The 17,292-nt window shown below is 42.3% G+C and overlaps 1 pseudogene; it reads right to left on the reverse strand.

Moving 5' to 3' along the window:
- LOC135557260 (nuclear receptor-binding protein-like) overlaps positions 1-17,292 on the reverse strand; it is a 45,463-nt pseudogene that overhangs the window by 11,672 nt on the left and 16,499 nt on the right.

Below are 17,292 nucleotides of genomic sequence, written 5' to 3' on the forward strand. Positions count from 1 at the left end.
CTATACTCCTTTGAAGCAAATAAGACATGCCTCAATATGTAGTCAAATGTTCAGCTTTCAAACAATTATTTATATATATATTTATATTTATCCAAAGCTGGCTGTCAAACTCATTCCATGGAGTGCCTAGTGTCTTGCTGGTTTATAGTTTTTCCTTTCAATTAAGACCGGGTTTTCCAAACTCGGACCTCGGGACCCCAAGGGGCGCACTTTTTGGTTTTTGCCCTTGTAACACACAGCTGATTCAAATAATTAACTAACTAATCACCAAGCTTTGATAATTTGAATCATCTGTGTAGTGTTTGGAGAAAAAACGAAAATGTGCACCCCTTGCGATACCGAGGACTGAATATGGGAAACGCTGAATTAAGACCTAGACAACCAGTTGAAGGGAGTTCCTTACTAATCAGTGGCTTTAATTAATCAATCAAGTCCAAGGGAGGAGCAAAAACCTGCAGGCACTCGGCTCTCCGTGGAATGAGATTGACACATGGGCTAACGGAAACCCTGGTGGGCACCTGCGCTTACACACATCCACATTCCCTTACCTCACATCTTCCAGGAACTTGTCCAGCTCAAGAGCAGGGAACTGGGAAAGCCTGTGGACATCAACAGATAGTTCACACACTGTCAAAACACTTCAACATCAAGTGTCTAAACAAAAGACTAAACAGCAGTTGGGGAGCATGAGTTGCTTCCCTTCTCAGTTATGTGCTAGTGGAGATGGCTGAACATCAGAGGATTTTAACAGGATAATTTCAACCATTTTTTGACTCCAAGAGATCAAATAGAGAGGTGGATCTATGACTCACTTCATCTGAACGCCATCCTTGAACACCACAATCACCAGGTTGGGGTCAATGTTCTTTGTCATCTCCTCAAGAGCATTTTCTGGAATCATGTCTACATGACAGACGGGGATAATCTCAATTCCATACTCCTCACATCCCCTCTCCTTCTCAAAACCGATTGGAGGAGAAGGTCAGACGGGAGGGATTTTGAGAAGACACGAGAGAGAGAGATTAAAGTAGACGGCACGCGTCAAAGTAATTGATTTATGACCCTACGTCATGATGACGTGTGCATGTCCAAATATGGGCCTCCGGCCCCGTCCAGCCTGTTCCTGTGGTCACGTGTTAGAGGGTGTGTGTTATTTTATATCTATATGGCATCCTTTGAAGTAGTCATGGTGATTTATGTCTAGGGGCCTGGTTGAACTGGGGGGGTTGAATGTTTGAACTGATGAAGCAGGAATGTCCTGGGGTATTGGCTGTGGCATATGCATTCTAAATATCCAGAACAAGTCCTGCGATTTTTAAAAATAAAGGCCAGAATATTAAACATAGAAAATATGTCTCCTAGGCCAATTCTCGGGGTACTCTGCAGCTCATGTCATGAATCCAATGACAAAAGCCTGGAGGATGTTTTGCGTGAGGCTCCTGAATGTTTTAAAGGATAATTGTGTACGAGTGAGGGGCATATTTTTTACCTATTCCGACCTGAGGAATCTACGGTTAAGATATTCACAGACAGCTTGTCCAAACCCTTTTATAGGGCAGAACCCAAGAGTTTTTCTCCAGCGCTAAGGATGAGAGAATGGCTTAAAATAAGACTCGCGCTGTGTCAAATTGAACAGGCGCTGAGTGCTTCAAGTCTACCCGGATATGCGTTGGAAGAACAGGTCTGCGGACGAAATGATCTGATGGCCCTAAGAGTCGCTTCAAATGCGTATACCCAGGAACGTGTATGGCTCCACCCAGTTGTATACCCCGGAATGTGTATGGCCCACCCACCCTCCCAGTTTTACTGCCCTTAGGGTTGTTATCTGATGAAGCAGGAATGTCCGGGGGTATTGGCTGTGGCATGCGCACTATAAATGTCCAGAACAAGGCGTGCGAACCCAGAACAGTCAACACGATTTTTAAACATGGATTTTGCGATCAGTGGCAAAGCTGTGATGACTGTAACAATGGAAGCAGGACCGCGGCTACAACATAGAGAAAGGGCAAAGTATACTGCCGCAATATACGATGCTCCAAAAAAGCGGTTTCTAAGTGTGTATAGAATCCAGATACTGCCCGCAACGGCGCTGAAAGATGAAGTGCTGATGTCTAATGGACAGCACTGGGGGTATCTGTTTGATTACTTGGCCTGTAGAGTGAAACTCTATACGGTAGCCGAAGGAGAAGAATATACCGACCAGCATTAGGAGTGGACTATGGGGTTGAAGACTGGACGGTTTTTCGCCAGGTTTTGTGTCCCGAACTGGGACGTATCACCAAGGGGTACAGCTTGTTCACAGGCTACGAGACCCGTTGGGAAGGTACCCCTGACTCCCCAGGAAGAGTATTTCACCGGGTTAAAATACAGAGAAAGAATGGACTTCCCTGTGGCTGCGTGGAGTTCTATATCAGCACCGAGGAAATCCGCAACCAAAACATCCGGAGGGCGTTTTGGTCGGTGATTTTAGGCTGCGCATGCTTATCCCATTTAAAAGTTGGGAATTAATGGAATTGAAAATGTTGGAGTTGTTGGACGCTCTGTTTGTACAGAGCCAACAGCGCCAGAGCATTGTTTGGCTAAAGAAGTGTATAATATATACGAATCCTGAGGATTATGATTCAAAGGAGCCCCAAGAAGGTACATCGTCAGAAGGGCCAACCCATGGAGAAAACTAAGTACGCGGCTGCGTTAACCACGCCCAGATACCCCGAGGGCTGGTTCAACAATAAAAGGAGGGTCCTTAAAACCTACAGTTCTTCACTTACGCATTAAGCATGGATATTCCTACCAAATACCTGAACTCCGAAACGTCATGGGGGCCCGACACTAAGGACTGTATGCCTCGCAGCCCAACATTCTACTCCCCCCTGGCAAGACCCGCGACACCCCCTACAGGTACACAGCCCGAGGACGTGTTTGATGGTGTGGTCAGTACTATTTTTGTGGACACAATCAAGGCCTCTGTAGCCACGCTTTTAGACGTGGTGATTGGAGAATATATACGAAAAAAATGCATCGGTTGTGAGATTAATCATCCCAGCCAGCGCAGGAATCCATGCCTATACGACCCCCCAAGATACTACTTCTTCAACAATTTTGAGGCGCTGATGAAAAGACTTTGGTCCGGCAGGTTTATACCATCGCTGGTCAGAGCCCTGGAGTCTATGGGCCTTGTGCCGTCTATCCCCAGAGTTTACAGGGTAACCGAGGCTTTCCTACATGAACTGAAGGAGGCAATCTACATCCACGAGAAACTCAAAGAAATCCGACACACCCTGGTGGACGATGACAAATAAAGGGAGGCTGTGGTGGCTGATGTGATGACTTTCTGGCTCAATAAACCCCAAGAGACCGAGTGACATTTTTGTTATTTAGATGTAAAGCAATGAGTAACTATGTGTATACGATGTTAGAGAGAATAAATACATTTTGTCTTTTGAGAGAACTTACAAATGTTATGCATCAAATTATTGAAAATAAAGTGAACAATGTATCGTTCTCCACAACCCACAATTCCAGGACTAATGTAGAGCGTGTGTTGAAAATGGATCAAATCATGAATCATGTACGACATGCGGGCGAGTGTCTACAATGGACACAAATGGTAACCCGGCTTGGTGTTGATTCTGAAGAACTAGAAACAACCTTGTCTAAGATTTTACTTCATTTGTTTGAAACACCATTTAATTGTAACATGTATCATATTTGTTGTTTATATACTTTTATAGCGGATGTGTGTGTTGTAAAAATTCAGCGAAACAAACCTGTTAATCTAAACCAAATATACAGGGTTTTGCATGATGCGATCATTGAGAAAACGGGGACATGTATCCTGCAACGAATTCTGAATTGTCTGTATACGTAATACATAATGTTTTCTTGAAAATAAAAATCTCAAAAATGAAAATGAAATGTTGTCGTTATTTGAAAGTGGCTCATTAACATTATTGTACCTCAGAGAGGCAAGAAGGATGGCAGAGCAGATGTTGAAAAGTATTTATTATAATCCCTCTATTCCGGGGTCTTATGGGGGCAAAGGAACGTTTACAAAGAGCTATAGCCGAAGAAACAGGTAGCCGGTTAAGGGATGCTAAAGTGAATGAGTTGCTATTAGAGCAGGATGCGCACACTCTACATAAACCGGTAAGAAGACAATTTCCCCGAAACAGAGTTTTTTTCTACCCAACCAATGTCCCAATTTCAGGCGGATCTATGTGACATGCAGGCCCTTGCAGATAAAAATGATGGAAATCGCTCCATGCTAACGGTTATAGATATTTTCTCTAAAATAGAATTGTCAGGGTCTTCAAAAATAAGAGTGGGGCAGAGGTGACCCGGGCCTTTGACTCTATCTTGAAGGAAGGAGGTGCCCCCAAGAAAGTGCAGACTGATGGCGGAAAATAATTTTTTAATAATACTTTTCAGAAACTCATGAAGAAGCACAATATAGTACATTTTGCTACAGGCTCGGATTTGAAAGCTTCAGTTGTTGAACGCTTTACAGAACTCTGAAAGAGCGGATGTGGCGCTATTTTACAGCTCACAACATGCATAGATATGTCGATATAGTTCAAGATTTAGTAATTGGGTATAACAATAGTTATCATAAGAGTATAAGGATGAAACCCTCAGAGGTCTCTTCTGAAAACTCTTTTCAAGTCTTTAAAAATCTCTATGGTTTGCTCCCCCTTCGCCGTAAGAAAAAATACATTTTAAATTCATTGTGGGGGACTTGGTTCGTATATCCAAGTTGAGGGGTGTTTTCGACAAAAAATATGAGCAAGGATACAGTGATGAGCTATTCACGGTTACAGAATGTCTGGTCCGATGGAAAAACTGGCCACATAAGTTCAACAGTTGGGTATTAGAGCAGGACGTGGTGGAGGCATCGGGGGTTAATTGAAACCCCCATGCATGATAAAATACATCATCATTTGTGTGTACACCAGAGTGCATAATCGAACACAGAGGTTTCTACCTGACTCTCCCCAGTAATGCGTCCGCACATATATATCGTAATAATCAGAGTTCAAATTATGCAACCAAATTTTCTAAACCTATAGAGTTATCAGAGGCCTGGGAAGTAGGTCTCAGCGAGATTACATACCCCCATAGCTGGTATAATATCAAAGATAAGGACCGTGATTTTTATTGCAAAAAGTTATCGGAACCTGCGAAACTTATTAAGGTTAAAAAAGGGTTCTATAGAACCGTCGACAGGATCGTCTCCGAGCTGAATGAACGCCTATCACAGAACAGTATGGAAATATTCCTGATGTACAACCCTATACATAAACGTGTACAAATCTCAGGAGATGCTCCCGGGGGGATAAAGACCGGCGGTAATTTAGCATACATGTTGGGGATGGGTCCTAATAAATGGACGTATGTGAAAGATAAATTAATCCCATTCCCCGCGGATATACATGCAGGATTTTACAACATATTTGTGTATTCCGACATCATATCCTATCAAAGGGTCGGAGACAGCTGTGTGCCACTCCTGAGAACGGTACATATAAACGGAAAGGATGGGGACATAGTCACTGTCACCTACGACAAGCCACACTACGTACATGTAAGCAAGAAATATATTGAAAACATTCTTGTTGAGCTTAAAACGGATCAGAACAAAAACATCGAATTTACTTATGGTAAAACGATTGTAAAAATCCACTTTAGACCCACCAAAACCTCTCTACATATATAATATTAGTATTATATATTTTATATACATAATACATCTAAATTACAAAGGGTTATGGAACACAGACATCTCGACCCTAACCGGTATGTCTCATACTATGTTGATCAAGTGGGTAATGGGTTACCCGGATATTATGGTTCCCCCACCATGTATGGTTCGGGGATAGGAGGTATATTTCGTAACCTCTTTAGGATGGTTTGACCGTTTATGAAGAGGGGCCTCAGCATAGCCAAACCGCATTTAAAATCAGCAGCAAAAAATATAGTAAGTGAGGTTGTAGCCAATGCTATGACCAGAAGGGCGTCACCAGATGTCGAGCGTCAAGAAGGCTCAGGGTTGATGATGTTGTCTCGAAGACCAAAAAAGAGACCTCCGGGTATAAGACGCAAGCTTGCGCCTAAAAAACGGAGGTTAACGGTTAAAAGAAACTCAGTTAGTCAAAGACGGGGTAAAGTGAGGAGGTCTGGAACAAAAACGGTAAAAAGAATACTCTGAAGTATTTTCTAAAAAGAACAAGCACCATGGCTCTTTTACACTGCATGTCCTCTGAAGCTATAAAGACAGAGCTCGATCTTTTCACGGCCCCCTTGACACAACATTCAGTAGAGAGGTCCAGTTATGTGGAGATAGCCCCCCTCTCTGCCATTACAGACAACGGTCCCATAGAGTTTTTCATAACCAGGCCACGGTGACAACTATCTGGACCTCAACAACACCTTGGTGCATTTGCGGCTAAAAGTGAGCAAAAGAGATGGTACTGATATTGCAAACGATGCCAAAGTGAGTCTCATTAATTACCCAGTGGCCACCATCTTCTCCCAAGTGGATGTGACTTTGGGGGAACGTCTAATCAGTCAAAGCAGTGCCACATACCCATTACCGGGCCATCATGGAGTGTTTACTCAACTACTCTGAAGACACTCTCAAGACCCAATTCAGCGCAGGGCTGTTTAGCAAGGATACTGCAGGAGGCTCTATGGAATCGACAGACCCATCCACCGGTGCAAACAAAGGACTGGAGGCACGCGCTCGCTACTGTGCAGAATCTCGAGAGTTTCATCTGCTAGGCCCTATATACTCTGACATTTTCTTTCAAGAACGTTTACTCTTAAATGCTGTTGATTTAAGACTAAAATTAACCAGGGCCAAGGATGAGTTTTGCCTAATGTCTGCCCAGGAGGGGACTTTAGTTTAAAAGTGTTGGGGGCCACGCTTTTTATTAAAAAAGTGCCTGTATCTCCGGCAGTTCGTCTGGGTCACTCACAGGCTTTGATGAAAGGAAATGCCCTTTACCCTCTCCAAAGAATAATCATGAAAACCTTTAGCATACCTGTGGGCAGCAGAATCTGCAGTCAAGAAAACCTATTTCTAGGCCCTTTACCGAGATATGTGGTTATAGGTTTGGTTGATCACGCCTTCAATACGGGCAGCTTAAATAAAAACCCATTTAATTTTCAACACTTCAATGCAGAGTATGTAGCTCTGTGTCAGGACGGACGTCAGGTCCCTGCTAACGCTTTCCAACCGCAATTTAATAACAACATATCTGTGCGAGAATTTTACAATCTATTCCTGGCTACCGGGAGGCATCTAACAGATCTCTCTTTACCTATTGACAGAAATGATTTTGCAGAGGGTTACACAATGTATGCTTTCAATTTATCCCCTGATGATGACACCTCAGGAAATCTTTCGGTGGTGTCCCAAGGTAACCTCAGGCTGGAAATGCGTTTCCGTACACCTTTAGCCTGTACCGTTAGCATGATTGTTTATGCATGCTCTGATTCAGTCTTGGAGGTGAATAGCCGAAGACAGGTTTTAGTAGATTATTATTAAGGATCGTTGAGCAAAGACATGAATACCCAAGAGTTGGAAAAGGGCTCATGAGCCGACTGATTGGAAAACAATTTTGTGGAGTGTTGGCTTGTGATGAATTACCTATGGAGAAATGGATGGGGCGGCCGGCCATGTTTATTGTCAATACCCATCCTAAACACATGCCGGGTGAACATTGGCTAGCTGTGACATTAGAAGAGGAAGGAGGAAGAAAAATCTCAACTTTTTTTGATTCCTATGGCTTTCCCCCCCGGTTTTTCACATTTCCCCAAATCTATTAAAGAATTTCTGACCAAAAACTGCTCAAAGATATACTACAACATCAAACAGGTGCAAGATGACCTTTCCACTACATGCGGTCAACACTGTGTATTCTAAATAAGCCAAAGAGCCCGGGGAGTTTCTTTTGAAGATGTTATGTCTCTTTATAAGGATGATTTAAGAAGTAATGATAACGCTGTAGCTTGTTTTGTTAGAAAATATCAAAAGTGTTCAAATGTGTATCCTTTAAGAATGTGTAATCAAGGCCTATGCTCACGCCAAATGTTTCAAGAATGCCACAAATGTTAAATTGCTTATTTTTTCAAATAAAATTTATTGAATTTAATCATAGTCATTCAAAAGTCATTCAAAAGTCTAACCACCCAGAGAGATCGGGATTAGGGAAAGGTGCTGAGGCGTTCAGGGGTGTAAATGGGTTATCGTCATTCATTTCATAAGGATGCGGGGGTTTTGGGGCATCTTTAGGGGTGCTGTATCTCGTTGAAGGTTTGTGTTTTAAAGAATGAATCTGTTGATGAAGCTTATAGTTGGGTACACCCGAGAGGGGAATGTTGAGGATGGCTAGGGCCTTAAGAAACTGAAGCGACCCTGGAGGTCTTCTGTCATCAGCAACCTTGTGGGCAGATGTGGTACTTTTAAGCAAGTCAAGCATATGGGAACCCTTGACAACAGAGCCCTGAAGGATAAACTCTCCTTTGTCGTTCCAAGTAGCTGCCCCATTTGAGTATTTTATCTTGTTCATAATGTAGCTAACGTTTTTCCTGTTACGTGCCGGAACATGGGTTAACAAGTCATGCATAACTTTATCTTCAACAGGCATTTGATCTTCAGACGGTAAGCTCACAGGTACAGGCATTACAGGGGCTTTGCTCTCGCTAGGCTCGTCATCTTTTAAAGGGTCCTGTAGGGAAATAGTTAAATGGCCTGTCTCTCTCTCCCCTTGTTTCACCAAGGACAAATACTTTTGCAAGAGGTTTGTGTATTTTTGGACCTTAACATAGGGGTTCAATCCTTTTTGATTCAAAATATCCTTCATGGCCGTATCCAAATCATTTTCCACTGTTTGTCTGATATTTTCAGGACCCTGCACTTGTTTTTTAAGTCTATCCAACTCTTGTTGTGGCACCAGATACATTTTATTGGCCATCACCCTATGTGTTCAACCCCCACGTCTGGCAGCAATAAGGCTGGTGATGACGGGCACGGCTATACTTAGTAAAGGTAGAATAAAACCGCCAGACTGTTGTATGCTATGTCGTTTCTTATGAAGACTGACCCATTTATTGGCAAAGAGTTTGATCGCAGTCTCTTTAATTTTTTCAATTGTGTCAGGGTGAGTGGAATGCTTCCTTTGAGAAGATTCAAAGCAATCTCACATAGGGATAATATGAGATCTGAAGAACAGTGACCCAAGATGGCCTTCCGTTCATTAGATGTAGCCCCAACTAGGCTTCTCAAGAGGGGCAGGTTTCTTTTTAAACGCAGAGACATAGCGGTTACTTTTTAGGAATGTACGCAGCCGGCCACTCCCACGGGAACAGACCTGTTCGTAGCCTTAGGTGTTCTGGAGTATTTGCTTTTAAATCCACGATTAACCTCTTGGAACTCTAGGGACAGTATTTCATTTTTGGATTAAAAAACGTTCCCGTTTTAAACAAGATATTTTGTCACGAAAAGATGCTCGACTATGCATGTAATTGACAGCTTTGGAAAGAAAACACTGACGTTTCCAAAAGTGCAAAGATATTATCTGTGAGTGCCACAGAACTGATGCTACAGGCGAAACCAAGATGAAACTTCAAACAGGAAATGAGCAACATTTTTGAAGCTCTGTTTTCCAATGTCTCCTTATATGGCTGTGAATGCGCCCTGAACGAGCCTACAATTTCTGCCGTTACCCCAAGGTGTCTGCAGCATTGTGACGTATTTGTAGGCATATCATTGGAAGATTGACCATAAGAGTCCACATTTACCAGGTGTCCGCCCGGTGTCCTGCGTCGAAATTGGTGCGTAAACTTCAGCTGCAAGTATTTTTCCCTGTGATTCAGAGGAGAAAGCAGACTTCCACGAACGATATATCAATAGATTTGAGATATGTGAAAAACACCTTGAGGATTGATTCTAAACAACGTTTGCCATGTTTCAGTCGATATTATGGAGTTAATTTGGAAAAAAGTTTGGCGTTTTGATGACTGAATTTCCGTTTTTTTTTGGTAGCCAAACGTGATGTACAAAACGGAGCGATTTCTCCTACACAAAGAATCTTTCAGGAAAAACTGAACATTTGCTATCTAACTGAGAGTCTCCTCATTGAAAACATCTGTTTTCAAAGGTAAATGATTTTATTCGAATGCTTTTCTGGTATTTCTGAAAATGTTGCCCGCTAAATGCTACGCTAGCTATCAATACTCTTACACAAATGCTTGTTTTTCTATGGTTGAAAAGCATATTTTGAAAATCTGAGATGACAGTGTTGTTAAGAAAAGGCTAAGCTTGAGAGCTAGCATATTTATTTTATTTAATTTGCGATTTTTATGAATAGTTAACGTTGCATTATGCTAATGAACTTGAGGCTATAACTGGATACAGTTTTTTTTCGTAGCCAAACGTGATGAACAAAACGGAGCGATTTGTCCTACACAAATAATATTTTTTGAAAAACTGAACATTTGCTATCTAACTGAGAGTCTCCTCATTGAAAACATCTGAAGTTCTTCAAAGGTAAATTATTTTATTTGAATGCTTTTCTTGTTTTTGTGAAAATGTTGCCGGCTGAATTCTAGGCTTATAGCTATGCTAGCTATCAATACTCATACACAAATGCTTGTTTAGTTATAGTTCAATAGCATATTTTGAAAATCTGAGATGACAGTGTTGTTAACAAAAGTCTAAGCTTGAGAGCAAATATATTTATTTCATTTCATTTGCGATTTTCATGAATAGTTAACGTTGCGTTATGCTAATGAGCTTGAGGCTATAAATAGGATCCCGGATACGGGATTGCTCGTCGCATGAAGTTAAATAAGAAAATGGCGCTTTGGTAGCGTCCTCGTAGCTTTCCATGAAGTAGGATTTCCTTCCCGGGTACATCTGCTGAGCTAGAGTGTTAATTTGTAGTTTGTCTCTAGGATTTTTGAACAAAACCATGTAATTGGCGTTCAAACTGATGGTGCGACTATTTTTACCTTGGTGAAACACATTCTGCACCAAGTAAAGCACGGACATGTTTCTATGATGAGTATATTGGGTAAACGCTCGGGCAATTTCGGGATGTTCGCTACCTGCAAATAGCATATCGTCCAAAACCAGCAGATTGTTTTTATGAGGAGGTAAAAGTTCATCATCAGACAGGGAATCAGGTATTCCTTCAACAAACTTGATTTTTATTGTCTTCAGCAATTCATCATACAGAGGTTGATAACAAGAATAACACCACACAACATTATCAGGCTTTTGAGATAGCACATGTTCAGAATTCTCTAAAATACTTTTTACAAAACAAGTTTTACCACTATTCGAAGGCCCTGCGATTAAGGCCGAAAATGGTAGTTGCAACCGGGTGTCAAAACCTTCTACAGCAGTCATTATATCTTAAGCTTTAAGACACCCTGTAGCTTGTAGCATAAGTCAGTAGCCAAAGGGACAATGTGGTCCAGACAGGCAAAAGCAGTCTCTTGTCATAGACACCCCTAAATCTTTTAGTAAGTGGGGCCTTCCTCAGATGGAAGCCCTTTTTTATCCCTAACAATCTTTTTTTGTAGGAGCCCAAAATCTCCAAGTCACTATTCATGTCATTTAGAAACCCCTTATCCAAGCGTGTGATGCGCCATGTAGCGCCATGTAGCATATGTCAGTAGCCAAAGGGCAATGTGGTCCCGTCAGGCAAAAGCATTCTCTTGTTGTAGACTACCCGGAATCTTTTAGTGAGTGGGGCATTCCTCAGATGGAAGCCCTTTTTATCCCTCACAATCTGTTTGTAGGAGCTCAAAATCTCCAAGTCACTATTCCTGTCATTTAGGAACCCCTCGACCAAGCGTGTGATTGATTCCAAGTTTACACGCTGGGCATTTTCGTTGTTTTGAGTCACGCCTTTGGTTTTCAACACCACGTGATTCTTTTTAGTCCTAAATGCATAGCTTTTGGGACCACAGGAGGACCATTCTGTGATATGGTCACCCTCTGCGAGTTCACTCGTTAAGCCACCCAGATAGTTGCTGAGTGGGGGCTCCAATCCCCCGGTTTGCTTACATAGACCACAGAGTCTGTGTCGTGGTAAAGAACCCGCCTCTGAAGCTGCTCCATGAGCTTGTACAGTTCAAGACGGCCATAGGCCGTGGTAAATGCTGCAAGAAACACATTTACATTACCCGGGGGTAGAACCCACTTCTTGTTACGTCGCCATTGCACCAAGGCAATGTCTTGACTCAAGAATGAAAAATGTGAAATTTCGTATTGTTCCGAAAAAACAAATTCCCAAAATTCTTCAGGGTCTTTAATAATCGACGTTGTTAGCATATTACACCTCTGCGCTTATTTGCCCCAAAGCGAATTTAAGTACAATTTCGACACATTTTGTTTGGTTTTGTTGACCTCTATTCTGTCAGGGTCAAGAAGGATGCTTTCTCTGTCATGATAGTCTTGAATGTACCTGTCTTTGCTCTCTTGATCTGTGACCGATGCAGGATAGCCTGAAGCCATTTGCTTACATCTCAAGAAGGTCTTGATGTACTCTTTAAAAAGAGTGTCTGATTTCTTGGAAAAGTTCCATACTGCAAAGATTTTGGCCACACGATACCCCATCTCTAAAGCCTTAGAGAATTCAACTGTGACCCACACCCCGGTCAGGGCCCTTTCTTGATCGGAGTGATCACATGGGGTTTGTTGTTTCTTTTCACTGCAGGTGCAACAAAGGGGAAAGAAAAGTTTTCCTTGAGGGCCCCTGTAAGGCAACACTGGTATAAACAAACCCCTAGGAGGGTAGACTGTTGCTTTGATCAGACCAAAATAGTTTTGAGGTAAGTCAAAATCACAATGAATAATTTCCGGATGCCCTATAGGATAGCATGAGGAACTCATTACATGAGGATAAAGGGATGTAAAATCTACATAGCCTCTTGTTTCGTTGGGTTGCGCTACATACCGCAATGTCAAAGCATTGGTACGGCCGCCATACAAGGCCTGTCGGGGGTCCAGGGGTTCTGGGGTGTCATAGCTGGAAAGGAAGGCTTGAACATGAGGATCAGACTTTTTGAGGGCGGTCCATTCGTGCTCCCACAAAACCACCACATTTAGACCGTAAGTAGCCTGTAAAGAATACTATTTGTCTTGAAACTCTTGGTACATTTCTCCAAAACTCTTTTGGGTTAGGACACACATGGTCTGGGGCACAAAGCAAGATTTGCAACCATGGAAGAAACAACCATTGTACTCATACACGGTCTCAACCCCGTCAGTCTGGGTGTAGCCATCTACATGGTAAGAGCCAAATGCCTTCTCCCCCCGATTCAAAGCATGTTGAATAAAAATGTCTTTATCCTGGGCCATATACTCCAACCATTGAATGGACCCACTAGAGTATGACTTGAATTGGCGTCGGTAGTTGTCAGAGGCTGTAGGCAGATAGTGTGTACGATAGGTTTTCAAGCATGCCGATGCAATAGTTGTACAACTCCAGGGGTCAATGCCTGCATCTTTGATTACCTCTTCTCTGAATCTGAGGCATCCTTCACGAAGTATAACCACATCATTGTCACAGTATGATTCCATCTTTTTATGGAAATCAAAGGTGCCATGTCTTACTGTCTCATACCACATCATGAATCGCTCATGCTCTTTGGGAGACATTTGATCACACCCATACATTTCTGGGCTGGGATATGATCCGACATAATGTAGATTCTCCTCAGATTTGAAGAAGTGGGGGAACCAGCCTTTCACAGAGTTTTCAAAACCCAAGGCCTCTGGCATTTGAGCCAATCGCATGGGTAAAAAGCTTAAGCTGTCAATGTATCTCTGGTTGAAGGCTGGGTCTACAAAACACAAGATTTTACTACCTTGAGCTATGACCCTGGGTGCCACGCCTTGCTGTATCAATGGATTCAGAAGCAGGTAAGAATCGTAGGCTCTTGCATTGTGGGCTATAAACGTGAAGTTTCTGTACTGTGGCTTTCTAAAATGTTTTAGAAAGAGTAGTGCACAATTGGATCCTTCTGTAGACCACTTTTCCCCCTTGAATGTCATGGTAGATACAAAAATAGGCAAATGATCGCCCGATTGCTGATTAGTCTCAAAATCATAGAACACATATTTCTCTGAATGTTCATCTTCAGCCAAGGGCTGAATATAACACTCGTGTGGCAGTTCTTGAACCACTTCAGCGTCTCTGCTTTTCAAAGGCCCTTTACAGATTGGACAATGTATGATTCCACACACATGCGGTTTAGGGCTATCTATTTTAAGGTTGTAATTGCAATGACATTTTGGGCATTTCTTGTTAATGGCACAAATGCTTACAGATTTACATGCCTTGGGGTGCCATGTTTCAATTTTGTGTTTTTCATAACAGTAGGTCGAACGACATGTGCGGTGGCAATCCTCACAGGGTGTCAAATTTAAGGGTTGCATTGGGCAATCTACATCCTGACATACTGAACAGTTATAACGGCACGAGTGCCCCCATTTCGGGTGTAGCCGGTATGGCAGGATGGACACACATAGGGGGCGCCTAAGAACGCTGTGATGTTGGTAACGGCGTAGTAGTGTTCGTTTTGCACATAAAAGTACAGAATCTGAGGGTGCGGTTGGGGGGTGTTTTGGAACTTCAAGAGAGCTGCATTAGCTCTACTGTGGTACAAAACCACAATCTTGATATTCAGAAAGTTTTCAAATTTGACTATGTCCGAGAATGCCACCGCCTCCTGTATACCGAGACCCACCACCATTTGGATCTCTCTAGCCTTTTGCAATGCCGTCAGATCAGTACATCCAGGGTTAAGTAAATGCGCTAGGCCTATTGCAAAACATAGCTTATTATCGGGATTGTGAACGTTTATGAGGTATGCCCTTTTATTGCTTATGATTTCTGACTGCATTAGGCTATGACTGCATTAGCTTCCTTCTCTGCCCACCACCCCCACGGGGTTGACGTATTATCTGCACTACAAGCTCGAGGGTCCGATCTGCTATGATGACTAAATTTGACTGAACAAGGCGGTCTAGCAGCGCGGTAAATTGTTCAAGATCTGCTTCGCCATTGGGTAAAATAAGAGATACTGTGTTATCAATACCATCTCCCTCCAGATTTATTAGACAATTTTCCAATTCCCCAAAAACATCTTGTGGCGTTTCAGACTCTACGGACCTGGGCGTTACTGGTTGGTCTATCGCTGTTGGGCTGGCAGGGGCCGAAAATGTCTGACTCTCGTTCAACCTATTAATTAAGGTTATGAGGGCTTCGGGAATCCGTGATAACAGGTTTTCATCGGGCGTCCCCGACTCATTCATACGATTAATAATTTCTAGGAGTTCGGCTGGAATCTGGGTTAATATGCTTTCATCGGACGTCCCTGACTCGTTCAAACATTTAATCATTTCTAGGAGTTCTGGCGGTATCTGTGCTAAGAGGCTTTCAACTGTCTCACCTTGTTCCTGTAGTTCTGCCATTTGAATAATTAAGGATGTGCGTTTTGGGGTATTTCTGGAATGATAGGTGTTACATGTATGATTTTAGCGTCTGTATTTGCATTTTTTAATCAGTTTGCTGTTTAACATGCGTGGAATTGTTCTATGCCAGAATAACACATCGTCTCTGTACTGTCTCTCAATTAAAACACCCAGTCGTTTGTATTGCAAAACATTCCTCGATTTCAAAGCCCTGGAAAATAATGTGAAAAAACTTTCTTGTGCTATTGCAGGTACTGATCTTGATGCCGTAGAATTGACGGGGTCGATAAGGTTGGCCGCATCACAGAATAACTGGTCGTCAACATCTGAAATGTCATTAAAAACAGGGCTATCCTCCGCTTTGGTTGTTTCATCGGGAATGTTCGGTGAGCTGGAATCCCCCAGCTCTAGATGTATGTGTCCTTCTGGGCCGTTTTTCGCCGGGTAGGAGTCTGAAAGAAAATAATACATACAAAATAGGTTATTAAATATAAAAATATGTTAGATACATAAAATGTCAAATACATTTCAGGTATAATACTATATATTAACAATACATCGTTAAAATACCTCGGCTTTTTTGGCGCTGGCTGTTCTGACGAATCGCCGAAACCGGGGGTGTGTGACTTTATTCATCTATCGTTCCCGATTCTGCATGGCCTGTCTCCTGGCAGTCTGAAAAAACATTATTTGTCCTTGTTTTAACATATTCTATCAAAAGAGGTATAACTAATAAAAAGACGTATAACTAATAACAAAATGTATAATGGTGTCCCTGGAGCGCCGCTCGTGAAGCCGCAAGATCCCTGCCCAACAGTATTTGTCGGGTGGCGTTGAATCTGAGCAATGTACTTGGGCCACAGTTGCTCGTTGCCTGTTGGGGTCTGGAATATGTCGTGAGGGGGTGGAGGTTCCCGGGGAGTTTGAAAGAATTGCGTCCAAGTCACCCGATGTGTCAGATGTCCATAACGAATCCTTTATCACTCTTGGCTGTATGTCGGCTGTAAATACATAAAATAGCTTTTAAAATAGTACACACTATGTTTTTTTATATATAAATATGGTTGTGTATGTGTTTAATTATAAGCACTTACAGCGAAAAAATGATGGTGATTGACTGCCGGGTTTTTGAGACTGAGAATCCCCCTCAAACCGCGTAAAAGCTGCGTAAATGTTTGGGATCCTAACAAACGTTAGACAATATTAACCGTTATACGCTATATATACACTTTTTTTAACATATATTGGCATTTGGCCTGAAATACACAAATAACTCGGGTTTAATATTACAATAATATCCCGATAATATTCAAACAAATCTTAAAATATATTTTTCACTTACTCACCTCCAGAAATATCCATTAGGAGCGATTCTCTTATTCAGAATATATTTTTTAATCTGTCCGGGCAGCTAAATATTCGGGCCTGTGGGTTTGCGCTAAAGATGTGCTAACAGTGTTAAAAATAGATGCTCCACGTTCTGTACCTAAAAAGTACGGAATGAGTTTTGAGTTTTGAGAGATATCCTGTATGCAACCCCCCTGTATGTTTGGTTTAGAGAACCATGGCGGTGAATTCAAAGAGCCATTCTGTCTACAACAGGGTTTGTGGGGTACCGGGCGTTGATTAGATATCAGTGTTTAACCCCGGGCGTCGGCAGATATCTGGACATGCCATATGCCTGATAGTGCAAACCTTGGTTTCAAACGGCTCCATGCTTGGGCCCCCCTGTTGAACACACACACTTTTGTTTCTGTAACGCACACACACACAAACTCCTGCTGCTCCGTCACACGCACACT

Source organism: Oncorhynchus masou, chromosome 16 (genome assembly GCF_036934945.1).
Source record: "Oncorhynchus masou masou isolate Uvic2021 chromosome 16, UVic_Omas_1.1, whole genome shotgun sequence".
Classification (NCBI taxonomy): domain Eukaryota; kingdom Metazoa; phylum Chordata; class Actinopteri; order Salmoniformes; family Salmonidae; genus Oncorhynchus; species Oncorhynchus masou.